Source organism: Rhamphochromis sp. 'chilingali' (genome assembly GCF_963969265.1).
Source record: "Rhamphochromis sp. 'chilingali' genome assembly, chromosome: 8".
Lineage (NCBI taxonomy): Eukaryota > Metazoa > Chordata > Actinopteri > Cichliformes > Cichlidae > Rhamphochromis > Rhamphochromis sp. 'chilingali'.
Genome location: NC_137935.1, coordinates 286,280 through 294,305, shown reverse-complemented (window position 1 = coordinate 294,305; position 8,026 = coordinate 286,280). Strand labels below are relative to the sequence as shown.

General features: G+C 40.9%; 1 protein-coding gene across 5 annotated transcripts in view; it reads right to left on the bottom strand.

The window, feature by feature from the left end:
- Positions 1 to 4,063: 4,063 nt before the first annotated feature.
- The window catches only part of dgkd (diacylglycerol kinase delta), a 31,079-nt gene continuing 27,116 nt past the window's right edge, over positions 4,064 to 8,026 (bottom strand). For all 5 annotated transcript variants that reach the window (XM_080890137.1, XM_080890138.1, XM_080890140.1 and 2 more), the window contains one exon: positions 4,064 to 7,309. The gene's annotated coding sequence lies outside the window, so the exon portion shown is untranslated. The remainder of the gene's footprint in view (positions 7,310 to 8,026) is intronic.

Here is an 8,026-nt window from a genome sequence, read left to right as displayed (position 1 = left end):
TCCAAGTTGGTGACTTTTGGAGATTTATTTCCCTGGATGATTGAAAATGCATCAAGATGAAACACAAAAGGAAGTTCACAGCTTTTAGCAGCTCCCCCACGCCCTCAATCACCCCCCCCCCCCACTCCCCTCCCTCCAGAATTCCCAGATAACGACCTAATATACATATGAATGACTAGCCAATTTAGCTTCCACTTGGCTGAAGCTAAAGCTTAGCTAAAAGCCTACCAGCCTGTTAGAGCCATTATTCGCCATTATTCTAAGACTACACTACACTAAAACAACACATTTAAGGATTATTGGAAATTTAACTCTCAGCTGCTGAGAAATGAGGAGTATTGTAATTCTATTAAAAAATAATTTTAGATATTCAGAATGATGAAGCCATCAATACACCGATACTCAAATGGGAATATCTTAAATTTAGAATCAGAAAAACCTCAATTACATTCGGTAAAAAGTTAAACAGACAAAGGAAAGAAGAGGAATCAAATGTATTAAAAGAACTTATGAATCTGTATGGCAAATTGAATTGGACTGAGGAAGAAAAAATTAATAACTTACAATCTAAATTGGACGAAATGTACCTTTATAGAGCCAAGGCTGCTTATTTGCGATCCAAAGCCAAGTGGATAGAAGAGGGTGAAAAGAACACTGCCTATTTTTGCAATCTAGAACAACGTAGACAAGAATATAATTCAATATGTAACCTAATAATCAACGGAGAGGAATGTACAGACACTAAACAGTAACCTTTATAAGTCTTCATACTCAGAACAAAATGTCACCTCCTTCTTTGACAAAATCAGTAATTGGATTCCAGTAATTGATGATAATTTTAGAGAAATTTGTGATGAAGACCTAACTATAGAAGAATTTGATTTTGCTATTAAGAGCATGGCATCTGATCGCTCACTGGGACCAGATGGAATAACAACTAATTTCTATAAGCACTTTTGGGAAGACCTAAAATTACTATTATTCAGTGCGTTAAATGAATGTACAAAAGGAGCTTATGGCAACAATGAAACAGGGAGTTATAAAATTAATTCCAAAACCAGGGAAAGATAAGAAAAAACTAATTAATCTAAGACCTATAACACTTTTAAATACAGACTACAAAGTTTTTACAAAAGTTTTAGCAACAAGACTAAAAACAGGTATTTCTGAAATAATTAGCCCGACACAATCAGGATTTCTCAAAGGACGGTTGATCCAAAATAATATCCGCTTGGTTTTGGACCTCATCGATTACAATTACCTAATTACGGATGATGGTTTTATGTTGTTCTTGGACTTCCATAAAGCATTTGATTCTATCGAACACACTTTTATTATTAAGACATTTAAACATTTTGGGTTTGGAGATGCATTTCTGGATATGATCACTATGTTGTATACTGATATTAATAGTTGTGTTTCTCTTTCAGAAGGCACATGTCCCAGGTTCAGGGTGGAGAGAGGTATCAGGCAGGGCTGCAGCATCTCACCTCTTTTATTCATTGTAGCCACTGAATTACTTGCTATTACTGTCATAAACTCAAACATCAAAGGATTAGACATAAATAATCACAAATTAATAATAAGTCAGCTTGCTGATGATACAACAGTCTTTCTAAAAAATAAAGAACAAATTCCATTGGCCTTAGATACAATAAAGATCTTTTCTGATGCTTCTGGACTACGGCTGAACCTGGACAAATGTGAACTCATGAGTATCCACAATTGTTCTCACTCTTCTTTGTATGATATACCTGTCAAAAATGAAATCAAATATCTTGGAATCTGGATAACTAAATGCATGGCTGATAGTGAAGAAAAGAATATTCAGAATACAACTGACAAATGCAAAAAAACTCTGAACCCTTGGCTACAGAGAGATTTAACGTTGTTCGGCAGGATAATGTTGACCAAGGTTGAATCTTTGTCCAGATTAATCTATCCAGCTTGTTCCCTAGCCATCCCACCAAGAATTATAAAAGACATCAATAAGGTGAATTTTAATTTCATATGGAAAAATAAACATCATTATATCAGTAACAGGGACTTGATAAAAGACTATGAAGAGGTGGGTTTAAAAGCAATCGATTTTGAAATAATGAATGGCATTTTAAAGATTAATTGGCTACGATCTTTCTTGAAAAATGATAATGAGATCTGGTTCTTGATACCATCTCTTATTTTCAACAAAGTTGGGGGGATCCAATTCCTTTTAGTGTGTGATTTTGAAATTTCTAAACTACCCATAAAACTTTCCAAATTTCATCAAAGAGTTTTGTTAAATTAGAAATTTATGTTTAAACATAACTTTAGTCCCCACAACGTTCCACTGTGGAACAATAGGGTGATATTGAATCGGGGGAAATCTATGTTTGTGGAAGAATGGATGACAAAACAAATTTGGTCTGTGACACATATAATGGATGAAAATGGAGATATACTTGAATTAAACAGGCTTAATGAGAAATATGACATGAGTTGCTCGTCCGAGCTCTATAAAAAGGTCTCACAGAATATCCCAACAGTCCTTGTAAATACGATAAAGAACAGTTTTTCAAATATACCGACTCCAAATTTACATAAAATTAAACTAGATGGTCTTGACTTGGTTAATGAAAAATGCAATAATCAGTTTTTGAGGAGGTATTTGGTTAACACCTTATATCCAGGTAGGACAAAACATTCACTCATCTTTAAAGATTATAACAAATCTGAGATCTCGTTGATCAGAACCAAATATTTAACATTTCCAATTCCCCCCAAATTTAAAGAAGTCCATTTTAGAACTACAAAAAATATTTACCCCTCCATCGAATTTATGAGAGACAGATTTAAATTTGTGTTAGACAACTGTTATATTTGTAAAACAACTTCGGAAACAACAGAGCACATGTTCTTTGGGTGTGGGACAATCCAGAACTTATGGAAATCTCTCCATGTCCTAATATTGTCCCAGTATGGAAATATTGATTTTTGGTCTTTTCAAAATATTCAAATTGGAGTAATCCTTAAGGACAAAAATAGTGAGTTTTTAGTTAACAATCTCATTATTATAACAAAGTATTACATACATAAATGCCGATATGCTAAATCCCCCCCTTCATGGCCTGCTCTTAAAAACGAACTCTCCCTGTTCCGTAAATCTCTTAAGCTAATAAATAAGCCCCAAGCAATCAAATTGCATAGATTTTTGAAGAGTTTGATTTTTCTTAGCCCCTTATTTAAGTTATGTGTCTTGTTTATGGAACCTCACTTTTAGAGAGTTTATGATCCCCCTTGTCTCCTTTATTTCTGTTCCTTGTTTTACATTCTTTTTTATTGTTATTTATTTATTTTTGTATTGGTTATTCATCTTTTTATATTATTATTATGTAGATGTGTGCGTATGCATGTATGTGTATATATATATATGTATGTATGTATGTATGTATGTATGTTTACTTTCAGTTATTGTCGATTTCATCGTGGTGTACCAACGGCACTGTGGCAGTGATGTGTATTCCTCTGATCGGGAGAAAAGAAAAAGGTGTGATTCTGTTCTGAATGATTCAATATGTCGCTTGTCTCTTTGAGATTGTTATTGTTCTAAATAAAGTTCATTCATAGGTCGTTTGGACGTGCTGGTGCGTCCGTGGACTCCAGAGGGTTAAATCAGTTTTTGATGGTTATAAAAATGTTCTGTGATGATGGCAGTATGTAACACACGTTTTGATCTGATAAACACACCTGATGTCTGATAACTTGAAGACATCAGTTGTCAGAGATGGACGCTGCGTCATTAACACTGACCTCAAGCGTCGGCTTTTGGATCCGATGCTTGGAAACTGCTGAACTCTTCAGTGGATGGGGTCCTGTGGACGTGTCACTACTGCCACCCAGACTCTGACACAGCCTAATGTTCCTCAGCTTTGATGCAGAAACACTCGTTCCACACCCAAGGATCCACTGAGGGGACGACAGCAATCAACCAGATGACACCGGGCTGTCCTTTGGTAAACTCCGGGACACCTGCTGCTGTTTTTCAGTTTATAAGACACTAAGTTCAAATCCAGCTGGACACAGGTAACTGGTTAAAGAAGTGTTTGTGTTTATTGTCTTACTGTTTTAAAGGTGATTTTTAGAGGATGTAGAAAATCCATTTACTGCAAACATGTTAAACAGCAGCTTGACAGAATAAATAATTCTTCTGATAAAATCATATCAGTTTAACATAAAGTCAACATAAACAGGTGTAAATGTAACCAAACTGTCGGTGTTATTTTAACATGAGGTGACTGCAAAGAGTTCACATGAATGACAAACACACAAATCATGTTGGTATGAAAGTTGTGCAGTTATACAACAAAGATTAATGTTGACTAAACACAACTTTATTTCATGTTAATGAAGCTGATGGTTTTTGTCGATGCAGAACAGACCGACGGTCTGCCAAAGCAACCCCGGAGTTTATCACCGCAGACACGGGGAACATTGTTCAGTCAGCTGATTTGAAGCCAGCGAGCGTTTCACTGGTTGAAGACAGAAATGTCCACAAACAAACAGCAGCTGAGAGCCGCTGCAGTAAAGGTGACAGCACATTAAAGAGCAAAGAAGCACATGGTAACGTCCATGAGCTGTCAGTGTCAGCGGAGGGTTTGCAACCAAGTGTTAAAAATGAACGTTTTATTTTCACTTATCTTTACTTACCTTAGTATGGAAGCCCGTTTACGCCAAAAAACCCAAGTATCCATAAGTCGAAATTTCGACTTATGTTTCTCCAAATTTCGAGTTATTAACTCGAAATTTTGAGTTAATAAGTCGAAATTTGGAGAAACATAACTCGAAATTTCGACTTAGCTCTGCCAATCAGTAATCTACATGAATGAGGTCACTTTCTTGTTACCCGGAAGCATATGGTGCAAAGTAGCGCGCATTCAAAACCGGATCGCAACAAACTGGCGCTTTCGCGAGTACGTTTGCTGATAGTAACGCCATGTGATTCAGCTAATAACACAAGGATTTCATCGTTTGAAGCCACGCTGAAAATACTCAGCAATCTGTGCATTCATGACTGCATGTAGCTGTAGCATTTGTACCTGAGGGCTTCAGCTTCCGGGTAACAAGGAAATGACATCATTCACATAGATTACTGATTGGCAGCGCCAACTCGAAATTTCAAGAAAATAACTCAAAATTTTGAGTTATGGATCCTTTTTCCCCCCTTAGTGGCAGAAACAGGCTTCCATACCCTGGAGCCCTGAAATGACGGTGTGTTATAAAGTCTGTAGCAGTCTGTGTTTAACTCACTGAGTCAAAGCTGAACGTCTGCACTTCACCTGCATCTCCAGAAAACCGTCTGCATCCTGTGAACCTGCCTGTATAAACGATGAGCTGCCCTCATGGTGGAGCTCGTGTGTGTAAAACCATCAGCAAACTGGACAGAGGATCGGGGAGCTGGACCGAGGTCGCCCGGCCCACTTTAATCACTTAGTGGTATTGAGCACATTCCAGCGCCGCCTAGAGGAAGAGACCATGATCTGAGGAGCGGCTCTTGGCTTTACTTTGACTGAACTTCTGCTCAAACATGATGCTAACCTCGTGGATCAGATGCTACTTCCATAAACTGGGATGTTTGCAGTGTTTCAAAGACGTGTGCGGTCCTGTGGCGGATACTCTTGATAAATGAGACACAGCGTCTTTGCTTTTCTTTCCTTCTGTGTCACAAACCTGACGATCGGCTTCGCTGTGCCGCTGGGAGCGAACATTACCGCGAGTCCCGAACTGGTAACTGTTGAACGGATGGAAGCGGTGCAGCTTCTGATCTCGACCACAGACGGAACATCAGCATCCAACACACACACCGTTTCTCCACACGTCTGAGTGATTTTTATTACATTCTGTCAAAGAACTGGTGATGACGGCCGGCTCGTATAAATACAGGCAGGAACAGCACACGTATGACGGAGAACACGATGTCTGAGCTGTCGCTGGGATTTCTGCTGTGGATGAACCACACACACACACACGCCCTGTCCTCACGCACACACTTCCTGTCCTCAGGCCTTGTGATGGCGTCTTGTCTCGCGTCACCTTTGACAGAAACATAACTCTGCTGAGTTTGTAACTTTGAACTTGGAGCTGTGTTTGTGACAGACAGACAGGGAGATGCTTTATAAACCCAACACATCTGCGCTTTTCAACAAAACATTTACAGCAGCTGACATCATCAGATCGCAGCGGCAGGGCAGCGTCCAGCTGAAATGGCAGGGCTGACGGTGCGTTTAAGGCTCGTTTGGATTCAGGTAAACAACATGCTCCTGTGATGTCACAGGGCTGAGGTGAGTGTCCACAGGCAGGAGGAGGTCCTGTCATGTCTGATAAGTTTGTGTTAAAATAAGCACGCTGGACAGATAAGAACGATATGAAACATGATGCTGCGCCCCAGAAAGGCGGAGCTTAAGGCTTATCTTAAACCTCAGAAGTAGAATCCACACAAATGCAGGCCTGAAGGGCACAGGACCCCTCTTCCAGCATCTCCTCATCATGACTCTTCTTAAAGATACTTTCTGGACTCCACAGATCACTCCATACAAGACATAAATATCTGACCTGCTACAGCTGCTGTTACCTGGGTAACATAGGCCCTCCCCCCTCAGGTGTCCACACTTTGGTGATGAAGTTACAGAGTTCCTGCTCAGCAGCCTGAAGTAAAGTCATTAAAGGGTTAAACGTGTCAGAGACCAGAGGACGCTGTGATTGGTCTGCTGCTGACTTACAGGTGGGCACCTCAGTCCTGCAGACTGGATCTGGGTCTGACGAGTTTCAAAGTGGGGATACACCTCGGGCAGCGACTGACACGGCTTATGATTGGTCAGGTGAGAGTCTTCTCGTTCTGATGCTCAGACACTCAAACCAACAGCGATGTTCTGGCTCCTCCTCCAGCTGTGAAATCAGGTTGGGAGCTTCTCTGACTTCCTGAAACATGACGCAGACGGTCACGAGATGCACAGAGAGAGCTCTGTGTTTCCTGAACATTTCAACAGCCTGCAGGAACACAAACGTCCTGAATGATAAACCCCGCCCTCCTTGACCTCCTGCTGATTGGCTGGTGGGTGGGGTGACAAGGCACTGTGGGGTCATGTAATTGGTTGTTTCTCCTGAAATCCTGGGTGTCTGGGTTCAGTCAGGTTACTGAGAACCAGCACAGACCGATCCAAGTCCAATCACAGCGAGTCCTGGACCTGCGTCTGTAGGCTGAGGCGCTGGTCCAGGGTCAGAGGTCAGGTAGGTGAAGTGGTGAATAGCAACACAGGAGAGCAGGCAGCTGTTGCTGGGCAACAAAAAGGGAAAAAAAACAGTCAGTGAAACCTGCAAACACAGCTCAGAGTCAGTGAAGACCACAGTGTTCATCAAGCTAATGTTAGCTTTGCAGCTTGTGCTAATGTTCCTGAGATAGCATTAGCACGTAGCTGTGAGTTAGCTGCAGAAATGTGCTGATGTTTCCCAGACGGCACAGCGACATGTTGACCTCAAACATTCGCCACGTGGGTGGTGGCCCATCTACACCCATACCTACAGTTACATAATAAAATTCAGCGTGTAGGCTGCTACAAACATGTGTTCAGTGTTAAAAAAAATGATCCCTGCATTCACAGTTCCATGTATGACAGGTTCCAGCTACACCACTCATGATCTCCAAGCAGGTAAGCTACACCCACCCGGCGGAAAGCCACATTGGCACTACTTAACTGTCCACTGTGAGGGTCATGCACAGAGAGGTGGAATGTAGGCAGAGCAGCACTACGACGGAGAAACGACCTCTTCCCTATGACAAAGACACACACCTACCCTACATTAGAGCTAGCACCACCTACACAACACACTCAGTGTGATTTACTGACTACGTTTTCTGTAATGGCGACATCAATGATAGACGCTGCTGTCTGGGTTGGTTCCTAACATTAGCTGATAAAGTTAGATCAGTCAGTCCGCAGACTTGGGACGAATCAGACGCTTTTACCATGTGACAAAGACAACACTGAGTCTG